The sequence below is a fragment of the Lissotriton helveticus genome, chromosome 6 (genome assembly GCF_964261635.1).
Source record: "Lissotriton helveticus chromosome 6, aLisHel1.1, whole genome shotgun sequence".
Lineage (NCBI taxonomy): Eukaryota > Metazoa > Chordata > Amphibia > Caudata > Salamandridae > Lissotriton > Lissotriton helveticus.
The window spans coordinates 952,109,205-952,132,971 of NC_136067.1; the positions used below are offsets into that span (position 1 = coordinate 952,109,205).

The 23,767-nt window shown below is 47.6% G+C and overlaps 1 protein-coding gene across 5 annotated transcripts in view; it reads right to left on the minus strand.

Annotated features, from left to right (window-relative positions):
- Window positions 1-23,767, minus strand: part of LOC144763221 (potassium/sodium hyperpolarization-activated cyclic nucleotide-gated channel 4-like) — a 1,875,862-nt gene that overhangs the window by 489,391 nt on the left and 1,362,704 nt on the right. The gene's annotated exons all lie outside the window — the stretch shown is intronic.

Here is a 23,767-nt window from a genome sequence, read left to right on the forward strand (position 1 = left end):
GGAGATAGATAATGCGGCCAAAGAAAATCCATAATTATGAGGAAAAAAACACTGCCACATAACCACATAATTCCATAATACTGGTAGCCCTATGTACATAGTTTGAAAAGAAAGACTGTAGGATGTTCATTTTTTACAATACACAAAAAAATTCAATACCTGTAAATGAACTATACAAATAAATCAACATGTATTAGTAGTTATGAAAGTAAACACAAAGGGGATGTGGCCATGCCCGCAGTCAAGATTGCTGCTGTCTTGTGAGGCTGCGGCGGTATTGGGCCTTAAATCTGCAGAATCATTGCCATCATTGCCTTCTGCTTGGACTAATGCCTCTCTGCTGCCTCTGAGTGGCGGGAATATTAGGGGAGTCAAATTTTTGGTGAGCTCCGTGCCAATAGCTACTTCTGCTGTGAGTAGACTGTGTGAAGGGCGCAGCGCGCGGGTGAAGAACCGGGCCTTTGGGCCTAGCGGCGCAGGGCACGCCTGAAATCTTCGAGTTCACCTGCCTTGTTGCACAGAGACACGGAATACTCTGTTGGCGTAGAAAACCAAGTTTATTAGCTGCAGCACAGCACAGTTGTCCAAGAAGTACACCAAGTAGGTTATCAGGAGACTGCCACTTTACTCCACAAGCTCACAAGCTTTTTACAGGCAAAATACATCTGTACAAACATACACCCAAAGCACAAAGTTTTAGCCAATCAGAAGAGATTGAAAACAAGGTGTTGTGCAACCAGAATGCTCTCTGCTTACATGTTGTGTGTTATCCAGCCCCCAAAGTTAATCAATGCTGATACCCATGGTTCAGTGTTGCAATGGCAGGACATGTCTGTATGCTTCAAAAGAGAATAGCGAAGGCCAAAAGATAAGATACGGCAAGAGAAGAATACTAAAGGCTAACAGATAGTTGATACAGGGATTAGGTAGTCCAGACAAGATTTAGTTAGCCCGGCTGGTGTCTGAGATTGGTTTCAAAACAAGGACGGAGGGGGTTTTCGACACGTTGCAGTCCAAAGGGCAGAGACACTTCGTTCATCGAGCAGCCTGTGTAAAGGCAACACAAAATGGCGGCGAATGTAAGATGGAGTCAAAATTAAAGAACCTCAGACCCTCCTTTTGCCATTACGCAGGCAATACTCAAAGACTCACCCTAATCTGAATCAATGTCGATGGTCATGAGGTCGTCAAGCTGTTGCTGCAACATCAGATTCATATTCTCTGTTTTCTGTGACATGGGTCTTGGGACACACATAGTAGCACAAAGACCACAGACTGCGGGGCCACATTGCAAACAAAGGCAACACGAAAAGATGATGGCCAAAACTACTCCAACAAAAGTCAATACCTTCCATCCCCATGTGGACAGTAGTCCCCAAAACCATCCCATCAGAGACCAATTTCCTTCGTCCTGGTGGATGGACTCAGCAATGTGGTGTGATTTAGAGATGGCCTGGTATACTGTAGGGGCGTTGTCAGGTATGTAAATGCAACAACTGGATCCGATCAATTTACAGACTCCACCACGATCTGCAAGAATGATGTCTAACACCATTCTGTTTTGTAATGTCATAAGGCGATCCGCCTGAAGCTCAGCAGTGATATTACCCAGTGCTCCGACAGTTTCATTTATTGTTGCTGATATTTCTACTATTGGCCATAGGGCCCCAAAATGGGAGGAATCCTTTAAGGAAGTCGCCTCCTTCTTGTCCTACTGTGTCTTCCAAAGCAATAACCCCTCTACCGTACCTTGTCTTGTGATGTCCCGAAGGAGCTGTATATGTTGGAGGGAGGAGAAAAGCCATATAACAAGTTCCTGAGAAATCGGCTGGTAGCCATGTATAGCCCATGTCATGGCAAACGAAATATGTTCCTTGAGACGCTACCAGTGGTGGAGACGTTCGGGATGTATAGATATATGTAATGTTACAAGTGCTCTTTCCCAATTGAGACTTAGGACTTTGACCATTGGTATTGATCACCAATTGATGCTGGTGTAACAATTGAATGAAGGAATTGTTGAAATACTCCATTCTCCTAATTTTCTCATGCTCTGGTATTGTATGAAATTGGTGTGGGGAAGCAGTAGTGCGAAAAGGTATGGGCTGGGAGGTAGATATAGGTACAGATGTTGGCTGTAAAGTGTGAATAACCCAATCCACACAAGCTAATAAAACATAGCAAAGTTAAAACACATAGTACTACGCCACATCTATTAAATAATAATTTACAATATTTCTTCATTATATTCCTTTCATCATTTTTTTCTAGCATAACAGAATCCATCTTCTAGATGTTGCTCATGGCAGTCTTCCTTCTTCACTTAGCCGTGATTATTAGCTGTCCTATGACACTGCCAGTCCCGCAGACCTATTGCCACGACTCGAGTCACTAACTAAGGCTCTTACCACGACCCTGCAACCTAATTAGATGGTCAACGTCACAAAAAGCACACCAAAAAAAGTTCCCTAATTGTCCTTAGTTGCTCTAGATCTCAAATTGTATCTAGTTTTGTTCGGTACAGTCTGATCCTGAAAAAGTGTCTCTGGATTAGTTGTGTTCAATCTCAGATGTGGTGGGATAGCTTCTTACAAAAGTCATCATCTTCTTTCTCAGACTGAGTCCATTCTAGGTGTGCATCACCAAAAGGTACAAACCGGGGGACCCTCTCTCCTTCACAATCACCTATACCTTCGCGGACCCACTGATCGAAAGGCATAGGCAAGGGCACCTTTTTGCAGTGCACACCATGGATCCAGTTCTTTTTCCCAACAACTTTCATGGCTGTACGTGTCGTCAGCAGGACCTGCCTTGGCTCCCGCCAGCGAGGCTCCAAATTCCTCTTCCTTTAGAAGTTTTTCAGACACACCCAGTCGCCAGGTTGGAGGGTGTGCCCAGGATCCGAGGAAGCCTGCGGCAAGGTGTCTTGTACCTGCTGATGGAGAACACGCAATTTAGTGGTGAGGTCATGCAAATACTCAATTAACATTGGGTATTCTATGTCAGAGTACTTCTTGGGTCTAGGGACACCCCAGATATTAGCCGGGCGTCCAAACACAATCTCATTTTTTTTTTTTAAGACGTTTATTAATTTTCCATAGTGCAGTACACATTGCTTGGCCTACAACCCGTAGGGCCGGCCGCATCTTGAGGATGCATGTATGAGACAAAGAAGCACAAGTAACATGCATGCAGTTTCGTACCGGTCACCAAACTTTGCTTGTCATGAACAATAACCTTCACGGTATAGGTGTCCCTGCGTACATTATGTTTAAAAAGGACGTCATTTTTTATTATATATAGGAAAAAACATTTCAACTTTGTAAACTGAACATTTCTCATCTGTGTGTCCCATTTTGTCGGCTGTATCTTCAGAGAACATTACAGCAACCTCTTTGTCGAACCCAGGAAGAGCGCTCGCAGACCTCAGCCGCATGTCAATAATGTGGATGCAAATGAGACGCTTGTGCGGCCTGCCTTCGCTCCGAATCTCTCCACCCACTGAGGAATAGCTAGGCGTTACTTCTCATCTCTGCTTTGTGTTGCGATTCGTGCGGGCGGCTCTATAGTCTGTCATGCAGCTGGAGAGAGAGACGCGGCCTGCGCCAGTCCCCTCTTCTAAGTCAGTGGTCGTGTGCGCTTCCTAGCCGACAAACTACGTGTGGGAGGTAAGAGTCCAGAACATATAAACGGGGGTAGTTGTATAGGAGGGGGGGTGTGTGGGGAGGGTGAGTGCATCAAGGGAGTAACACCGCGAGGGGCGGTCATCGAGACACCGCAACAGGTCTGTACTGCTCTGCGCCTGCGTGTGAATGTCTATCCAGTCTATTGGTTATTGTGCCGGACATGTGGTGTCCATAAGTGCTAGCTGTCTGAGCAACTGGGAAGTCGGCAGTCCCCACTGATCTAGAAACGCCACACCACCAGTGCCCTTAGTATGTGTATGATTTTAGGAGGGGGGGGGAGAGAACACCACCCATACACCTAGCGTGCCTTCATCTAGTGTGTCCGTGTCATCGCGCTTATTGCGGACCCTATATGTGTCCCCTGGCTGCACCAACTTTCTGGAGGGATCTCACGAAACCGTCCCAGAGCTGCGCAATGGGAAACTGTCTCAAGCCCGCAACCTCTTCCCTGTGCAAAGCCACGCCCTCCGCCTTAGCCCAGTTAGTGAAGGAAGCGCACCAGTATTTAGGGATTGGCGGCTCCCTCTTTTTCCAATGTTTAGTGATCAGCCGCTTGGCTGTGATGAGGCCTAAATCCCAGAACCTGGCGTGTGTCTTGTTTAGTTTATTTCTGCCATATAAGCCTAGTATGCATGCCTCCCAAGTGTGTGGTGGCCCAGGGCCGGCGCTGCGCGCTAGGAGTGACGTTACTTCCCCCCAGTATGTGTCTAGTGAGGGGCAATTCCAGAGCATGTGTAAAATGTCTGCGCCTATCAGGTCGCATCTGGGACAGGCAGCGGTGTTAATCTTGAAGTATTTGTTGATCCTGTCTGGCGACAAGTATGCCTGATGTATTATATAAAATTGGATGGTTCGGAAGCGGGCATTGCGCGGGATGTTCATAGGGCAGGCTAGGATCATGGCCCACTCCTTATCCGTCCAGTCCCGTTGTCGGTGGGTGTCCAAACACAATCTCATATGGGCTAAGTCCCACACGAGAATGAACAGCTGTTCGAGTTGACAAGAGGGCTAAAGGTAAAGCATCGGGCCAGGCAAGACCTGTGCTGGCTTGTATCTTCGCAAGTTTAAGCTTGAGAGTGCCATTATAGCACTCTACCAAACCCGCTGACTGAGGGTGGTTTGCCGCATGGAATTTCTGCTTAATACCAAGACCTGCACATACTTTCTGCATGATTTGACCCATGAATTCACTTCCGTTATCACTCCAGACAATTCGAGGTAAACCAAACCTCGGGAAGTATTCTTTCAGAAGGACCTTGGCTTTAGACAAGGCAGTATTATCCTTTAGGGGGTAGGCCTCTATCCATCTAGAAAAGACACACACCACCACAAGGACATACGTTAGGTTATTGCATCTCTCCATAAGAATGTAGTCTATCTGCAATACCTCAAAAGGATACATTGGGGGAGCAAAATGGCCTGCTGGGGTTGGTGTCCCTCTTCCTGGGTTGTGCATCAAACAAACAATGCAATGTTTAACAAGATTGTCTGCACATTTAGAAATCCCTGCATTCTGCCACACCGGAGCCAAAAGCTTGCATATTCCTTTCGCACTGATGTGGGCTGGACCACGCGCCATAGTTACTACTGGAAGTACAAAGGCGTCTGGTAACAGCCAACGTTGGTGTTCCGACAATTCTATCCAACACCCCATCGCATCCAACATTCCCGTACAATCTCTCCACTTACTTAATTATTTTTCTGTAGCCTCTTCCTGAATCATTTTCACACTTTCTATTGTGTCCTCACACATTCCTCCTTGACTGACCCATCTAGCAGGTCCAGCAACATACATATGACTCGTCACATCTCTCACTGTCTCTTTCGCTATCTGATCCGCAAAAGCGTTTCCTTCACCCACATCATCAGTGATCCTCTTATGCGCACTACACTTCACAATTGCTATCTGAGTGGGTAAAGCAAGTGATTCCAAAAGGTCATTCACTAACTGACCATGCTGTATTTTAGTACCATGTGAGGTAAATAATCCTCTTTCCCTCCAAAGGCAGCCAAAACTGTGGGCCACCCCAAATGCATATTGGCTGTCGGTGAACACATTTACTCTCTTCCCTTTAGCCAATACACAAGCTCTAGTCAGAGCTATCAATTCAGCTGCTTGGGCTGAATTCTGTCTAATGCGTGCTGTCTCTACAATTGTATGCAAAGTGGTAACAGCATAGGCTGCAGTCGTTTCACCATTGGGGAGCTTAAACCAAGAACCATCCACCCATAGGATCCCATCCGGGTCCAGGAGCGGCGTATTTTTTAAATCAATCCTACCTTTTGTCTCCTCCTCTGTACAGAGAAAACAATCATGTTGCTCTTGAATGTCTTTCTCTACTGGGATTGGTAACAATGTAGCTGTATTTAGGGTATTACATCGCTTGATGTGAACGTGACTAGCCAAGAGCGTCAGCTCATACCCCGATAAACGGGCGCTCGTAAGATGCTGAGTTTTTGTCCTGTTTAGAAGTGTATCCACTGCATGTGGCACCATGACAATAAGCGTATTGTCTAGCACCAATCCAACAGATTAGCGAATAGAAACTGTTGCTGCTGCTGTAGCTTTCAGACAACTAGGTAATGCTTTAGCTACTGGGTCTAACTTAGCCGAAAAATAAACACACGGGCGTTGCTTGTCACCAAATTGTTGTGTCAAAACTGACAACGCGCAACCTTCTCTCTCGTGCACATAAAGTGTGAAAGGTTTGCTGTAACCCGGAGTACCCAACACAGGAGCAGAACACAAGGAAGTACGCAAATCAGTAAAACTTTTCTGGCATTCCTCTGTCCAAGGGAGAGGTTGGAGTGTATCATTAAGGGTAAGTGCTAACAAAGGTTTTGCTAACAAAGAACAATTCGGAAGCCATTGTCTACAGTAAGGGGTAATGCCCAAAAAGGCACGCACCTCTCTCTGTGTGCATGGTACAGACATTTGTGCAATTGCTTGGATTCTTTCTGGGGTCAATCGCCGTCCCTCCTTCGACAAGAGATGACCTAAGTAGGTAACCTCTTGGCGACAATATTGTAATTTAGAGGGCGAAACCTTATGATGAAGGTCAGACAAGTGATGCAACAGTGAAACAGTAACTTGTTTACAAACGTCCTCAGAATCAGCAGCAACCAACAGATCATCTACGTACTGAATAAGGGTGGCACCTGGAGGCAAAGTGAAAGCATCGAGCTGAGTTTTCAAAGCCTGACTATAAATGGAGGGACTTTCACAATAGCCTTGAGGTGCACGCTTGAACCGGAAACTTCGGCCTCCCAAAGAGAAACCAAAAATATCCCTACTTTCCTCAGCAATGGGAATGCTAAAGAAAGCATTCTTAAGGTCAATGACGAAAACCAGGCAGCCGAAGCAGGTATCATTGTCAATAAAGCAATGATATCTGGGACGACATGAAACTGGGGTACAACAATCTTGTTGACCTCCCGGAGATTGATCACAAAACAATAAACAGGTGGCTGGGAAGAGTCAGTACGTTTAAGGACAGGCAAAACAGGACTATTGCACACATTTCCTCTAGTCTCTTCAACCACACCTTTCTCAACCAAATCATAAATGATAGCCATCAGCGCTCTCTCACCATCACTCGAAATTCTGTACTGAGGAATGCGAGGTAACCTAACATTGGACTTGAGGGTGACAACATAGGGTGGAATCTGCAAGAGACCAACATAATTGGGGCCTGCAGCCCAAAGAGTAGCAGGCAGGGAACGTAATTCAGAAGGGAGTTGGTCTCTAGACAAATATGTCGGGTAGGTCAATCTCTTACCTAAAGTAAGATGTACACCAGAAGGAGAACAATGCAGGGTCGCATACAGTCTTTTTAACAAATCCAAACCCAACAAATTCTCACCACAACCAGTTGTTAACATAAGCGGAGCCTCCAAATCATAAGGACCAATGGAGATAGGCAAAGGACAAAAAACTGGGTTACTAACTGGGGCGCCAGAAAATCCTACAGAAACATTTGTTAAGCCAGACAAAGGTGCCCCAGGGAGTTTAGAGTGGATGATAGAACTCTTCGTTGCACCAGTATCCAAGAGAAATGGCTCTGACACACCAAGCGCAACGACATCAACATAAGGCCCATTTTGGTCCACTGGAACTGAAATGACTCCCTCACTTTGTCTACGGCTGTCCTAGCTAGAGAAACCCTGATTCTCATCTTCCATATAATAATCGTCATTATAATAATGGGCAGACTGAGTATTTTGCTGATCAAAATAATTCATGGAATTTTGAGGCGGAAAGGAAAGTTGATCCTGGTACATTGTACTTCGCCCCATCCCCCTAGGTGTTGACTGGAAGCCACCTCGGCCTCGCGGCCAGGCGTACCACCAGCACGTTGCAATAAAATCGGGCAATTATTCTTGAAGTGACCTTCTTCCTTACAATAGGCACATTGATTAGGACCCAGTGAAGGCCGTGGAACAAAGGGCTCAAGTTTCTGAAACGCCTTCTGAAACTCGGGAGTCGGCTGAAACTGGCGCTGAGCAGGACGAGGAGGATAAGCCTGTTGCAAAAGAACCTTCGTCTTTAACTCTTTAGTCTTTTTATCCAATTTGTCCTTCTCCTCCTTATCCCTATTTTCGTAATACTGGGCGGTAGCCAATATCTGGGCTGAAGAAGAAACAGCCCATGAACTTTCGGAATTTTTTAATTTATTAGAGAGTGCGGGAAGCAAATTAAATACAAATTTATCTACGAACAATCGCTGTCCCCCCTCTGTGCTCATATCCTGACCACTGTGATCAAGGAACATTTCCTCAAAACGAGTAAAGAAGTCGGAGACACTCTCATCCTTCTTCTGCTTACAGGCAGCTAACTTATCCCAATTAACTCGCAGAGCGGGCATCATAGTTTTCATTAAGGTTATTATTCTACCAGGAAGTTCTGCAACTAAATTATCGGGTATAGCACCACCCACTTGGAGTCTATCAGCAGCCAGTATAGATTTCCAATCACCTCCTAATTCTTGGACGTGGTCCTCTTTCCGAATCCTTGCCCACAATGGTTGTGGGACAACATTTCCCATCAACATATCTATGTCAGCCAAATTCATAATACAAGCATCAACAGTCTGAGATAATTCTTTGTAGTAACCAGCAGGGTTTTTACGGGGGTCAGGTAAGGACTGTTTAAGGGCCAGCACCTCAGATCTCTTCCAAGGTACATGTACCCATATACGTTGGAAGTGAGCTGGTATAGGCTGATTACCATCCTGGGCTGCAACCGCTTCTCTCCACACTGGGGGAACCTCTCGCATTGGGTAGTGTTTCAGTTTGCACCTAACAGAAGGATCAGGTTCAGACAAAGACCGGGAAAAGAACATTGATCTAAAAGTGATAAGTGTCCGTACAGCATTCTCAACCTCAGGACCCACAATAATTCCTTTATCAAAATCAGTCCTAATATCCAGCAAACCCTTGGGAGCTAAACCCAATCCCGTAGCCTCCCATTCCTGACCTAAAATGCCACACATGGCATCAAAAACAAAACTCTGTGTAGGGGCATCCCACTGCTCAAACGTTTCCATGATATCTTGCACGGTATACTCGGGATCCTGCATGATCCATCTGCGAGCAAGGAGATCTAACGCATCTCGTTCTTGGGAATCAGGAAGTAAACTACAGGTCTGCCTACAGGGAAGAACAGGAGTCAGACTTACTGCCCCAAAGAGAGGAGAAAAGAGACCAGAAACAGTCTCAACCATCCGCTGATGGACAGAAGGGGAAGTTGGCAGAAAAACAGGAGATAAGGTATGAGAGGGAGCAGGAGAAGAGGCAACAGGTAGAACGGAGGTCGAGGGCAAAGGAGACTGAGGCAAAGAAGTCGGAGGCAGAGGAGCTAGAAGCAAGGGAGCTGGAGGCAAAGGAAATGGCGGGAGTGGTAGTGCCACAAAGGGCTGTGGTGGAGGTGCAGGAGCAGGAGCTGGTGGGAGAATACCATGTTGTTGGACGGGTAACAAAAGCGGGGGTGCATTAGCACCTTGTACATAGGGCGGGGGCGATCTTAACAAGTGAGACATTAAAGGATCCTTCTCAAGATCAGCATCGGGATTTGGGGAAGAAGTTGGCAGCACCGGGTAACATTTATCAATCGCCATGCGATGTTGCCTATCTGACATCTCTATCGCATGATCTATTTCATTATCTTTAAACTGTTGGGCAGCCTGTATAACAGTCGTGCCTCTTTCTTTCCTATCTCTTTTTGCCTGTTTAATTTCTTTCTGTTTGGCTTCCTTGCGCCAAAGGCGAAAAGAGTCAAACATACCCGGCCGGGCTTTTCTTTTAAACAAAGTAGCTTCTAAATTATCTAAAATATCAGGCTCAAAACTACCATTATGTGGCCATACCATCTTTCTTCGTATAGGGGGCCCACACTTCATTAAAGGTGATGGGGCCCACACCATGTTTAGAGTAAAGCTCATTAGTAGGAGTTCCAGCCGGAGGAATTGGACAAGAGTCCTCCAGTCGGGAATCCATATCGCAACAACAACACCATTTTTTAAACTTACTGAAACCAGGCATCGTTACTTCACTGGCTACCTACAAACAACAAGGGGCTAATCAAAACGGCACAAACGTACTCACCCCTTGGCTTCGAAAATTGCTATTGTCGAATCTAAGAACCCAAAAACAAAGAAGTGGGAGCTACCCACCAGTACTCAACCAAATGTTTTCTCACGCCAACGTCTAACGTCTAACGTCTAACGTCTCGCAATACCAGTCATCACCAAAAAAAAGGGACCAAGGCAGGGCGGCAGGCAGGGCAGCAGTCACCAGCAGCCGTTGGAAAGGAGAAGCCACACTTCAAAAGACCATCGGTCCACTTTTTGACATACAGGGGTCGCTGGTGTGGGGGCGCCTCCTCTGGAATTTCCTGAGGGGCTCCTCACGATCCTTGGGCTCAACCGCTACCTCTGAAGCTGCCCAACGTTGGGGGCCAATTGAAGAACCGGGCCTTTGGGCCTGGCAGCGCAGTGCACGCCTGAAATCTTCGAGTTCACCTGCCTTGTTGCACAGAGACACGGAATACTCTGTTGGCGTAGAAAACCAAGTTTATTAGCTGCAGCTAAGCACAGTTGTCCAAGAAGTACACCAAGTAGGTTCTCAGGAGACTGTCACTTTACTCCGTGGCTCACAAGCTTTTTACAGGCAAAATACATCTGTACAAACATACACCCAATGCACAAAGTTTTAGCCAATCAGAAGAGTTTGAAAACAAGGTGTTGTGCAACCAGAATGCTCTCTGCTTACATGTTGTGTGTTATCCAGCCCCCAAAGTTAATCAATACTGGTACCCATGGTTCAGTGTTGCAATGGCAGGACATGTCTGTATGCTTCAAAAGAGAATAGCGAAGGCCAAAAGATAAGATACGGCAAGAGAAGAATACTAAAGGCTAACAGATAGTTGATACAGGGATTAGGTAGTCCAGACAAGATTTAGTTAGCCCGGCTGGTGTCTGAGATTGGTTTCAAAACAAGGACGGAGGGGGTTTTTGACACGTTGCAGTCCAAAGGGCAGAGACACTTCGTTCATCGAGCAGCCTGTGTAAAGGCAACACAAAATGGCGGCGAATTTAAGATAGAGTAGAAATTAAAGAACCTCACGGGTGAATAATTAGCGCAGCGGCCGTAATCAGAGCCTGACACTCTTAATTAGTTAACTGCGTGGTTCTGACTACGGGAGCCGGGCCACGCCTCTTTATTTATAACCTGCACATGACGTCACACGCCAGCACTCACGTGTCACCTCCGGGCGCGGGTAGACTGCAACGCTACCCCGCCGGAGGACATTACATTCCTTCCAACCTTTATTAAACAATAAACAAAACATCAACATGTAGATCTGTTACCAGTCACAGTCCGCTGCAAGTCCTTGGTTTATCACACCATGAACCCTGCCAGGCGGGAGGAGAGAGCCGGATTGCTCCTCAGGCCTTATCTGGAAAGCTCTCCCCGTGAGAATGGTAGGGATGGGCCACTTCCTGCGATATCCAGCCCTCTGGGGATCTCACCGGGGAGTCTGGCAGTCCTCTGTCTGGAGCTCCAAGCAGCGATGGTGTACCTCGGTCAGATCTGTCCAGATCTTCCATGGGGATTGTCTCTTGGCCACCATCCATCCCTTCATCTACTGACTCTTGATTTGGCCTTGCTTCCATACTGTCCGATATCGACCGGTCAGGAGTTCCAACATGGACCTTTTTAAAGAAAGATATATTGCGTGTGAGTTCTTCGGTTCCTGTCTAGGCTGTTATCATCGTGCCGGTTCGGCGGAGCACTGTCCATGGGCACCGGTCAAAGGGAAGACAAAATTTGCTCCCTGGGTACCTGTCTTTGACATAGACCCTGTCCCTTACGTGAATGGTCAATGCTTGTGCTCGTCAGTCAACGCTGGCTTGGTCGTTGGTACAGGTTCTTTTGGCTAGGACCTTTGCGGTTTCAATCTGAGAAGGGGTCCAGTTTGGATGATGAGGGATGGTGTCTCACACCACTCGACCCATGCTTGCTGGTCCCGGGGCTGTATCTGTCGTGAGATGAGGCGTTAATCGGTATTCTATCAGGAAACTGTAGATGGCTCTCTCCAGGGGCGCTCCTTAAGCATGCGCAATGCATATCACCTTGTTGAGAGTGCGCATGAATCTCTCGACTTCCCCGTTTGCTTGGGCCCATCGCAGGGTCACTTTCCGATGTTGAATGCCCCAAGATTTGAGATAGTGTGCACATTCTTGCCCCTGGAAAGGCTGACCGTTATCTGTCTTCACCACCTCAAAGATCCCGTGAGTTGCAATGGTTTTCTCTATTTTGGTGATCACCTCCGTGGCTGTTTGACTTCCCACCATTTCAATCTCGGGGTAATTAGTGTAATCATCGATGACCACGAGGGCATAGCGCCCATCCGGAAGATGCCCAAAGTCCATACTAACGCACTCCCACGGTCGTCAGGGGTTGTCTTCAGTGATGACGGAGTGAGGACGATCCTGTTGGCCTGATACCTGGCACCATGAGCATGTTCTGACTGTCTGCTCGACCATCGTGTCCCTTCCCGGGAACCACACCTTTGCTCTTAGCTGACTTTTTGTTTTTACCATGCCTTGGTGCATGGCTTGTTGAGCAGGGCTTGATGGGATCACCAGTCATGGACCTCTGAGTAGGCAACCACTGCTGTTGACAGAAAGTTTGTCCCTGGTCCGCAAGATTGATTCTAGGATGGTCTTCGCTTGGGCCGTCCGTCGGGTCATTATGGAATGAATGGGGTGCCAGTCGTTCGCCTGAACTGCGGCAATGGTCAGTTGCAGGCATTCATCATTCTGGGTGGCCTCCACGATAGCTTCAAGGCTCATCAGAAGTGCTCGGGAACTTTCGTCTATGAATCGGACGTATTCCTTAGTGTCCTCGGCATCCTCTTCTTCTGCTTTATTTGTGGCCCTCGTATGTTTCGATAAGTAGTCCGCCGGTTTGGACGAGCCTGTCTTGTATTCCACTCGGTAATCATACCCCTGCAGTTGAAGGATCCATTTTTCAATCCTCGGGTGAGGCTTGGATGCTGACCCTTGAAACAGGGGGATGAGGGGCTTGTGGTCGGTGGAAACCGTGAATGGATTGCCATACACGTAGACATGGAAATGTCGACAGGCCCAATGGATGGCGATTGCCTCTCTCTCTATCTGAGAGTAGCGTTGTTCCGTGTCCCTTAGGGAGCGGCTCGTGTATGCAATCGGGGTCCATTCACCATTGCATTGTAGCTGCATGAGCACTGCCCCTAGCCCATAGGGACTGGCGTCAATGGCAACATTGGTGGGCAGGGCCGGGTCAAAATACGACAGCGTGGTGTCTGCCGAAAGGGCTGCCTTGTTGTCTTTGAAAGCTTGTTCATGTTCAGGGCTCCACTGCCATGTGGTGGTGGACTTCGTCAGCTTCCTGATGGGCTCTGTGAGGTTGGATAATCCGGAACCAAACGCCCACAGAAGTTTACCATTCCTAGGAAAGCTCCATATCTTTGAGATGTTGGAGGGTGCCGGGGCGTTCTGAAAGTCTCGCCCCTTGTCGTGGTCTGGGGCCACTCCTTTGTCGGAGAACGTGATTTTGTTCTTCAAAAACTGGCACTTTACTTTGTGCAGGGTAAGTCTGGACTCTTTGATCCTTTGGAGAACGCTGCGAACTCGACGGTGGTGATCTTCCATTGACGAGGCATATACCAAAAGGTCGTCACTTACATTCAAAACTCCAGGGAGTCCGCTGAAAACTTCACGGATGGTGTTCTGGAACATCTCAGCGGCACTGGAGATCCCGAAGTTGAGGTGCTGGCATTTCCTGAGGCCAACGTGTTTAGAGAATGTAGTGATATATCCAGAGTTCAGGTGTAGGGGCAGTTGGTGATATCCTGAACGTAGGTCCATCTGTGAAAACCACACTGTGCCGTTCAGTTCCCCCAGGATGTCATCTATGGTAGGGGTCAGGTGGTGTTCCCTTTTTACAGTTGCGTTTGGGAGGCTCATGTCAACACAGATGCGGACCTACCCTGGCTGTTTCGGCTTCCGTGCCACCACGATCAGGGACACCCATGGAGTGAGCCCACAGACCTTCTCTATTATCCCTTGCCTCTCCAGTGCTTCCAGCTTTTATTCGACTTTCTGTTGCAGATTGAATGCAATGCGCCTGTGCCTCAGCGCTACCGGTTGGACTGACGGGTCAATCTGGAGAGAGACTTCTTTCCCTTTTAAGCATTCAATGCCCTTGAAGACATCGTCAAATACCTCCATGATGGCCGATAGTTCCTCTTCTTGTACCGCCAAGGCAAATGAGGTCAGTTTCAGCTCTTCTGCTGTCAGTCCGCTTACCAGCATTCCACTTCCCTCTCTGGTCACGTACACTGTGGTGGGGATCTTGAGGTCTGGTTCCAAAGCTCCGTTTTAAAACATCCTAGGAGTGGGATGGGGGTCTTCTGTCCATAGGCAAATGCCCTAATCTTTGCTTCTCGCAAAAGTGGGCGTGGGCTCAATTGGTTGTATACACTGGCAGCCATCAGTTCGATCAAGGCCCCTTTGTCTATGGTGGCCTTTACATCTTGGTGGTGGATCTTGAGTCTGCACCTTGGAAGTCGTTGCCTCTTCCGTCATGGTTGGTCTACTCAAATACATAATGGACAGGGTATTCTCCTGTGTTGTCGTCCATGTCTTCACTGTCTTGCGCTTCGGCCACTGTCTGTGCTGCTTCTTTCCGGGGCTTTGATGACCTGCATACTGCCGCAAAATGGTTCAGGCTGTGCACCGCTTTCCTCTCGCTGGACAGTCTTGCATGCAATGGGGCGTGCCTCCACAGTAGTTACATTCCTTCTTTTTGTCTTGCAGCCGTTTGCTTGGGCTTTGGCGTGACTTGGATCTCACCACGTTCACCTTCCCCACCACGTTGACCTGTTCCGTCTTGATGGGGCAGTGGAGAGCAGCCTCAATATGGGACGTTCTGGCCTGCGATAGCTCTTTTGACCGACCCAGGGTGAGGATGTCAGCCAAGGATTTACCGGACTCCTGGAGGATGTTCACTCTGAGCTTGGACGAGTAGCATCCCTGTATTATTTTACCCCGGATCTTCCCTTGTTCGTCCTGGAAGCCACACGTGCTGGCCAGTTCCTTCAAACGCCTGTGGAATGCGTTCAACGACACTTCCGCTTCCTGCTTGGCCTGGTGAAAAATAAACCTTTCATAGTCTGTGTTCGCCATTGGCTCAAAGTGCGTGTTGAGAGCGTTGAGCAGCGTCACATATGTCTTGGGTGTGGCCTCTACTAGTGTTTTGTAAAGCAGTGTATGTCCTTGCCCCCTAGGTGGAGGAATAGGGTTCTGCGCCTGTCCCAGCTATACCCACCCCTTCAAAATTGATCTGGAGATGGTCAGTCCAGTCCCTCCATCGAGGGGCGAGGGATGAAGGGGCACCATCCACAACAAAGGGCTCTAGGGCCGGGATCAACACCATCCTGATGCAGGTGCGGTCACACATCGCGGCACGTGCACTGCCTCCCTACTGGATGGGGCGGCAGCCGCCTGGCCGAGAGTGACGGTGGTGCAGGCGGGGCTTCTTCCCTGTGTACCGTGGGTACTTTTAAAAACAAATATTTTTATTGAAATTTCATAATGTATACATAAAACAATACAGGCCATTACACTACCGCATTCATCATCCAAGTGATAAAAAGAAAAGATGTACATTAACATATACTTTGCATAAGTGCACATGTTACAGCAAAGAGATAGGAGGACATATTTAATCCATACCCTTAAGTAGTAGGATTTGCACTTAAATAGTCTGTTAAGTACTTCCAGTAGTATTTCGGTCTGGAGCGAGCAGGTAGTTCTTCTTCATATGTTCGTAACGGATCTTGACAGTGGGCCATATCACAGAGCCATTGCTTGACACTAGGAGGCGGTCTTGCTTTCCCAGCACATGGAGATTCTTCGTTTAGCGAGCAACAGCGCTACCATACAAAACTTTCGTTTCATAGCCTGGACATCATTCAATAACCCCAATAGACAAACGCGAATGCTGCAATTAATGTCAATTCCCACCATTTCTGCCAATACTGAGGTGACTTTTTCCCAATAGGAACGTATCTTCAAACAATGCCATGCTAAGTGAATGAAGTCAGCCTGATCGAAACCACATTGTTTACAGTTCGCCTCTGATCGAAGACCATATCTGTAAAGTTTCACAGGCGTATAATACGCTTGATGTAAATATTTAAAATGGACAAGTCATAAATTGCCGTTAGGCGTGAGCATTTGGATCAGAGTGCATGTGATCTGCCAATCCGCCTCCGTACGGGGATCTTCTAGTACATCATTCCATCGTTCCATGGCTTTGTGAGTGTTATAAGTTATTTCAGTTTGCGCTACGGTGTATAAACGGGAAACTAAGTGCGTGGTGTTTGGAGAGGTAAGTATAAGCTGTAAAGTGTCGAATTGTAGTAGCTCATTTGGATAGTTTGGATATAACTTTTTGATCACCCCCTGCAGTCTATGATAGGTGAAGCGGAACAGTAGTGTTTGAGTTGTATATACGATAAGTCCTGTGTTGTTTTGAACCTCCCGTTATTGTATCGGTCTCCTACTGTATCCAGTCCTATTTGACGCAGTAGTCCCATACCCACCTCCTCGCTGGTTACAGATATTTCAGGGTGGAAATGCAATGGTAGGGCCGGAGCATAAAGGGGTAACTTATGTGCCAGGTGACCTAGCCGTTGCCTCGCAGCATTAGTGGCATCAATGGTATTAATGTCTTTAGCGTGTAGAGGTGGTCGGCGATGTGTAATAATTGCAGTTAAAGGTATTGGTAGTGCATCCCCCTCCTCTACAGCCGTGTGTGTCAGGTACGGAATCTTATGATACCAGTATGTGGCATATTGTGCCTGAGCACATAGATAGTATAGGAGAAAGTCCGGCACGCAGAGTCCCCCTCTGGAGTATGGTAAAGTCAAAGAGCCAGATGTAGGTCGGCCAATACCGGTCGGTAACGGCCGAAAACCGGTAATTTCGGCCGTTACCGACCGGTATCCAGGAAATTAGATGTAGGAGCCTATTTTTTACCGAATCGGAAAACATGAGTTGGTATAATTCCGACTCGGTAAATATGAGTCGGTATAATTCCGACTCGGTAAATATGAGTCGGTTTTTTACCGATGTGGATTTTTCCGAATTCATATTTACCGAATTCTTGTTTACCGAATCGGTAAATAAGAAACGGTAAAATAATGGGCATGGAGATGTAGGTAACCCGAAAAATACCGAATTTACGGAAATTCGGTATTTATGAGTCGGTATTTACCATGGATTGAATGCAGGTGGTAACCAGGTGAAGGCTATAAAAAGAGTCCCAAAATGCAACAGTGTGAGCAGAATGGCGGCTTTCTACGTCATTGCAAGGCGGCAAAGACTACAGGCAGCAGAAGAGAGGGAATGGCAAAGGGAGGAACAAGTGTACAGGCAGAGGATAACAATTTTCCAACTGACAGAGCCTGAAATACTCCAGAGGTACAGGCTACATCCCCAAACCATCCAGGACCTGATCAGGGACCTACACCCACTCCTGGAGCACCCAACACCCAGGGCCCACGCCATCCCACCCCATGTGCAGGTGCTGTGTAGCTTACACCTGCTTGCCTCTGGCAGCTATCAGAGTGTGATAGCTGCAGTGGGTGGTGTGTCCCAGAGCTGCCTGTCCCGCTTCTTCAGGAGGTTCCTTGACGCCATGATGCAGAGGATGGAGCATTATATTTCATTCCCTGACACACCTGCGGAACTTGCAAAGACCAAAACTGATTTCTATCAACTGGCACACTTCCCTCACATGATAGGCTGCATAGATGGCACCCACGTACCACTCTATCCACCTGAAGCCACAGAACACATATACAGGAACCGGAAGTCAACGCACTCCATCAATGTACAGGTCATATGCAACGCTGGCAACATCATCACAGACATCGTTGCGAAATTCCCAGGGAGTACCCATGATTCGTACATATTCCAGAATGGTGGGATATACACACGCCTAGTTGCTGGAAAATTTGAAAACGGATACCTGCTAGGTAAATGACATTGACACACCCTGACACTCACAGTAGATTAATGTATCATGTACATGCAACTAATGTCAATCTTTCTCCCCCCTAGGCGACAGTGCATATGCCCTGCGGTCCTTTGTGCTCACCCCCTACCTCAACCCATCCACCAGGAGTGAAAGGCGGTACAAGGTGGCTCACAGATCCACACGCAACATTGTGGAGCGCACATTTGGACTCCTCAAGAGCAGGTTTCGCTGCCTCCACAAGAGTGGAGGGGCACGCCAGTACACTCCAATCCTGTGCTGCAAAATCATTGCGACCTGTGCCATGTTACACAATCTCGCCACCAAGGAAGGCACAGAGGTGGAGATCACACATCATGAGGACATTGATGATGACACAGAACAGGCAGAGCCCCTTGCTACAGTAGCAGCACCAGCTACAGATGGGAGACTGAGACGGGCAGAGATCACACAGAAATATTTCTGAGTGAGTAATGAGACACAGACAGGCAAAGATTATGATGTACGTAGTTTAATTTTCACTACGCTAGTGCAATGATACCACACAATGGTTACACGAAATATCAATGTCCATGACTGGGTGGTCAAAGTTAACACCACCGTGACCTGTCCTTTGGGTGGAGGGCAGAATCAATGTTTACGTCTACGGATTACAGGGTGGGACTGATGTGGCTGTGTGTCATGGCTTTCGGTGTGGCCTGTCTCCGTCGAATGACGTCTGTCGCTTCTGCGTATTTCTGGGACAGGAGTGCTTGTGCCACTCCTGCTGGTGGATTCCTTGCTTTCAGCCACACATGTGTCGCCTCGAGTGGCTGTCTGTTGTGCAAGCATGAGCTCCATGGCAGAGGTCACTCTGCCCATCCCCACAGATAAATTGGTGCAGCACTGAACAATAGCATCCTGCATCGCTACTGACCGTCTGCACAGCAGGGAGGTTGCAGTCGCAAATCGGTTTAAGGCTTTTGTCTGCTGCCGCACATCCACACGAGCCTTGCGTCTCTCCAAGTGGTCCCTGTCCAACGTGTCGCACAGGACAGTCATGCACTGGGTCATGTCTGTCATGCCATTTGCCAGCGACTACATGCTCTCAGAAATGTTTCCTATGCCCTTGTCTATGTTATCCAGCTTGTTGTTGGTGCTGCATGCCTGCCTCTGAACACCCATCATTGCCTTTGCCTGCAGGCGCTGGACCTTGACCATGGTGGCCTCCAGACCGCAGACGAACCCCTGACCGTTATGCCCTTCAGCTCTCTCCCGTGACCTTCGTCCTCGGACACTGGCCCGCACAGCTCTAGGAGTGGGCTGCGGCTCAGCGTTGGCTGACTCTGGTGGATTGCTTGCCATGTCACCCTCATCCTCTTCCTCCTCAGATGTTTCTAGAATGCGGGGAGGGGGTACATCAAGCCGCCTTGCCCTTTCCCGCACAGGTGACGGAGTTGTCGGTGTGGGGGACTGTGCAGCTGCTCCTGACTCCTGACTCCCAAACAAAAGAGGAGACTGAGGCTGTGGTGTGGTTGTATCCTCAGGTGTCTTGGCTGCCTGCTCTGTGTCCTTCCCTCCTTGTACTGTGCTGGAACCAGCTTCTTCTCTCCTCTTCTCCCTATCCATTGCTGTGCTGCGCGATGACTCTCCTGTGGACAGACATGGACATTGTGTCAGTGGAGTAGTTCACCTGTGTCTCTTGATTAAATCACACTACTATCACACATTTGCCTGTTCCTCATTTGCTTATGCTAGTAGTGTGTCACGTCCCTTGCTGTATGGTATGCTGACTGCATAGAAGTATCTACCTATGACTACGTCTCCCATAATGCATTGTTTGGCATTAGTAATACCTGTTCTGGAGTGTGATGTAGGCACACAGAGTGGGGAAGGGGAATAGGTAAATGGGTTAATGATGATGTACATGCATCTTACCTTGTTTCTTTGCAGCTCTTGCGGAGCTGTCAGCGTCCCCAATCCCATGGATGCATTCAGGCTCAAGGGTGGATTCCACCAGCTCCTCAATGTCGGTGAGTTGTGGTGCTCGGTTTCTGCCTCCCCCTGTTGCTGCAGCTTCTTTTCTGTGGGCAGCTAGTTTCTTTTTGGTAATTATGCGAAGGTCATACCATCTTTTTTTTTAATCGTTAATTTCACGGTGGGTGACACCAATGGCATTTACCTTTGCTTGAATATCAATTCAGGTGGTGCACTTGATAGACTCTGCAACATGCAGTGATTGTTTCCCAAATATTTTGCTGCAATGTTTGACAACCTCTGCAACAAGCACCTGCAGTTCTTCAGGGCTGAATTTCATTTTTCTTCTGCGCTCTGCTGCATCCCTCTGTCCAGCCTGACTCTCCATGGTGCAGTTCAGGTAAGCTCAGGGAAGCCTGCTCCTCAGTCTGTCCTCTTGCTCTCCTGACTGTTGGTTTCTGCACCTGCATGGGTGTGGCCACTCCCAGGTACTGGGGAGGGGTGCTTGATTCTGATTGGTTGATTCCACTGTACCTTTTGTTTTGGGTGTGGTTGGTGTTACTGATTGGTTCACAGGCTCACATGTTAGTCAGTTTCAAATTTCCGATTCGGTATTTACCGAATCTGTAATTTCTGAATCGGTAAATTCCGAATCGGTAAAACACATTCATTCCTATGGGCCATGAGGCCCATTGGAATGAATGGGTTTTACCGAATCGGAATTTACCGAATCGGATATTACCGATTCGGTAAATACCGATTTCAGATACTGAGTGATTCCGAATCGGTAATTTTTACCGATTTTTTACCTACATCTCATTTTCCGATTCTGAAATACCGATTCGGTATGAATCGGTATTTTAGAATCGGTAAAATGAAATTACCTACATCTGGCCCAAAGTGCGTAATTCAATACGTGCCTGTTTGCCTGCCCATATCAACTTAAGCACTACTGAGGATATCCGTTTGAAAACTTCTCTTGGGGGGGGGGAATTGGGATGTTGTTGAAAAGGTAAAGGAGTTTGGGGAGCAGTACCATTTTAACAATTGCTATACGATCAGCAAGCGATAACGGCAACTGTATCCAGCGATTCACCTTGTCATCTAATGAAGATAATACTCTACCATAATTAGTTCTGATAACAATTTCTGGGTCTCTGTGGTACCATACTCCAAGGTATTTGACGGGGTCATCTTGCCACTCTAGTGGAAATTCAGTAGTGTGCGGTAGGGTGGTGTCAGTTAAAGGAATGATAGAAGACTTGTCCCAATTAATTTGGAGTCCAGAATGCCCTCCAAATTTAATATACTCTCGCAACAGTGGTGCTAGATGTTGTTCAGGGTCACAAACAGATAGTAGCATATCATCCGCGTAAAGCGAAATGTGCAAGGGCCTACTTGGAAACTGCAGCCCAGTGGGGTGGTGTTGCTGTCTGACCATACAAGCAAGCGGTTCAAGTGCGAGGGCAAATAATAAGGGGGACAGTGGACAACCCTGCCTCGTCCCGCGTTCTGTATTGATTGTGTCAGAAACATAGCCATTGATCTGAATTCTGGCTACCGGCTGCGTGTATAAAAGCTTAACCCACTGTGTAAATATTGGAGGAAAACCCATCCTGTTAAGCACTGTGATGATGTAAGACCACTCAATGGAGTCAAACGCCTTGGCGGCATCTAACATGACCACCACAGCTTTGGTGCTTGGAACTAGATAATGTGATAGGGCGAACAACGTTCGGGTATTATGCGTGGTGGCTCTAGACGGTATAAAACCAGACTGGTCTGGGAGGACCAGGTTGGTCATAAGAGGTTGCAGTCTCGTTGCAAGTATCTTGGCTAAAATCTTAGAGTCAACATTGATTAAAGATAAAGACCGGTATGAGTCACATAGTTCGGGATCCTTTGCTGGTTTTAATAGTGCTATCACCACAGCTTCTCGCATGCGTTGGCGGGAGTATACCTTTCTCAAAGGCCTCACCAAACATCGCAACCAGTCGGGGGGTGCCAACACATCAATGTAAGTTTTGTAAAATTCGCATGTGAACCCATCCGGGCCTGGGGCTTTTCCGTTCGGCAATGATTTAATTGTCTCTGACACCTCCACTACAGTAATCGGGAGCGACAAATAGGCCCTCTGCGCGCCCGAGAGCCACGCAATGGCTACGCCTTCAAGGTATGTAAATATTTTGGCGGGTGACGCAGTTGGTTGAGATTTGTATAGTTTGCTATAGGTTTTGACAAACCCTTGCAAAATTCCCATCGGATCTGAACAGATGGATCCCACCTCGTCCCGTATCTGCAGCACTGCTTGGGATCTACGCCCTTCACAAATTCTGGATGCCAGCACCCTACCTGGCCAGCCTCCTTCACCAAACGCTCTAGCTTTGGGACGCTTGTGGATATATTTAATCTCATCCATAGCAAAGGATTGGTATTCAGTGAGCGTCTTTCGTATCTCCCCCAGCACGGAAGCGTCATGAGTTCTTTCATACTGACTCTCTAGCGATTTCAGTTGTGACTCGCAACGTGTCAGTTGCGCTCGGATATCCCGTAATATCCCCACTGTGGTACTTATGCAAACCCCACGCAATGTGGCTTTGAAAGCCTCCCAAAGAAGGCATGGGTCATCTGTGGATTGTTCATTCAATTGAAAATAATCTTTGATTGCCGTGGCTATAGTATCGACGTATACTGAATCTCTAAGAGCAGCGGCATTAAACCTCCAGCTATATGGAGGAGGTGAGTAATGCGGTATCTGAAGGGACAATATGATGGGATTGTGGTCTGAAAGAGTTTTAGGCATATGCTTAATTCCCGTGGTCCATAATAGTGTTGCTTCTGAGCCTAGCCAGTAATCAATACGGGAGCAGCTGCCATGCGCTGCCGAGGTGTGTGTTGCTTCGCTAACCCCTGGATTGTGCAACCTCCATATATCGTGTAGATTCAAATCGGCCATAATATCAAGTACTTTAGTCCGCGCTTTTCAGTGGGGTTCAGTAGTCATCCCTGATCTATCTATTAGATCATCGAAAGCCAGGTGCAGGTCGCCGCCCCAAATCAATGTTCGGTCTGATTCCTCATGTAAGTGTTGCCATACCTCGTGGTAGAAGTCAGGCGCATCAATGTTTGGCCCGTAAGTGTTTATAAATGTTAACCATTGTCCTCGCAATATCCCTGTAATTATAAGATAGCGCCCCTGGCTGTCGTTTATCGTGTTCTCAACTGTAAAGTTCATGCCCTTTTTCACTAGGATCGAGACCCCCCTAGAGTAGGAAGAGTACAGGGAGTTATGAGTTGATTCGGCCCACCGTCTGCCTATATGAGTATGTGTATGTGGGACAATGTGAGTTTCTTCCAACATCGCAATGTCGATATGCCATCTATCCATACATGCGAACATTTGTCTGATTTTCTTCGGATTAGTAAATCTGCGTATGTTCCATGTAAGCAAATTTAAAGACAAAACATATCCCCAACCCCTCCTCCCCCCACCCACATCAGCAGCCCAATCCTGCCGAAGCCATATCCCATCCCTA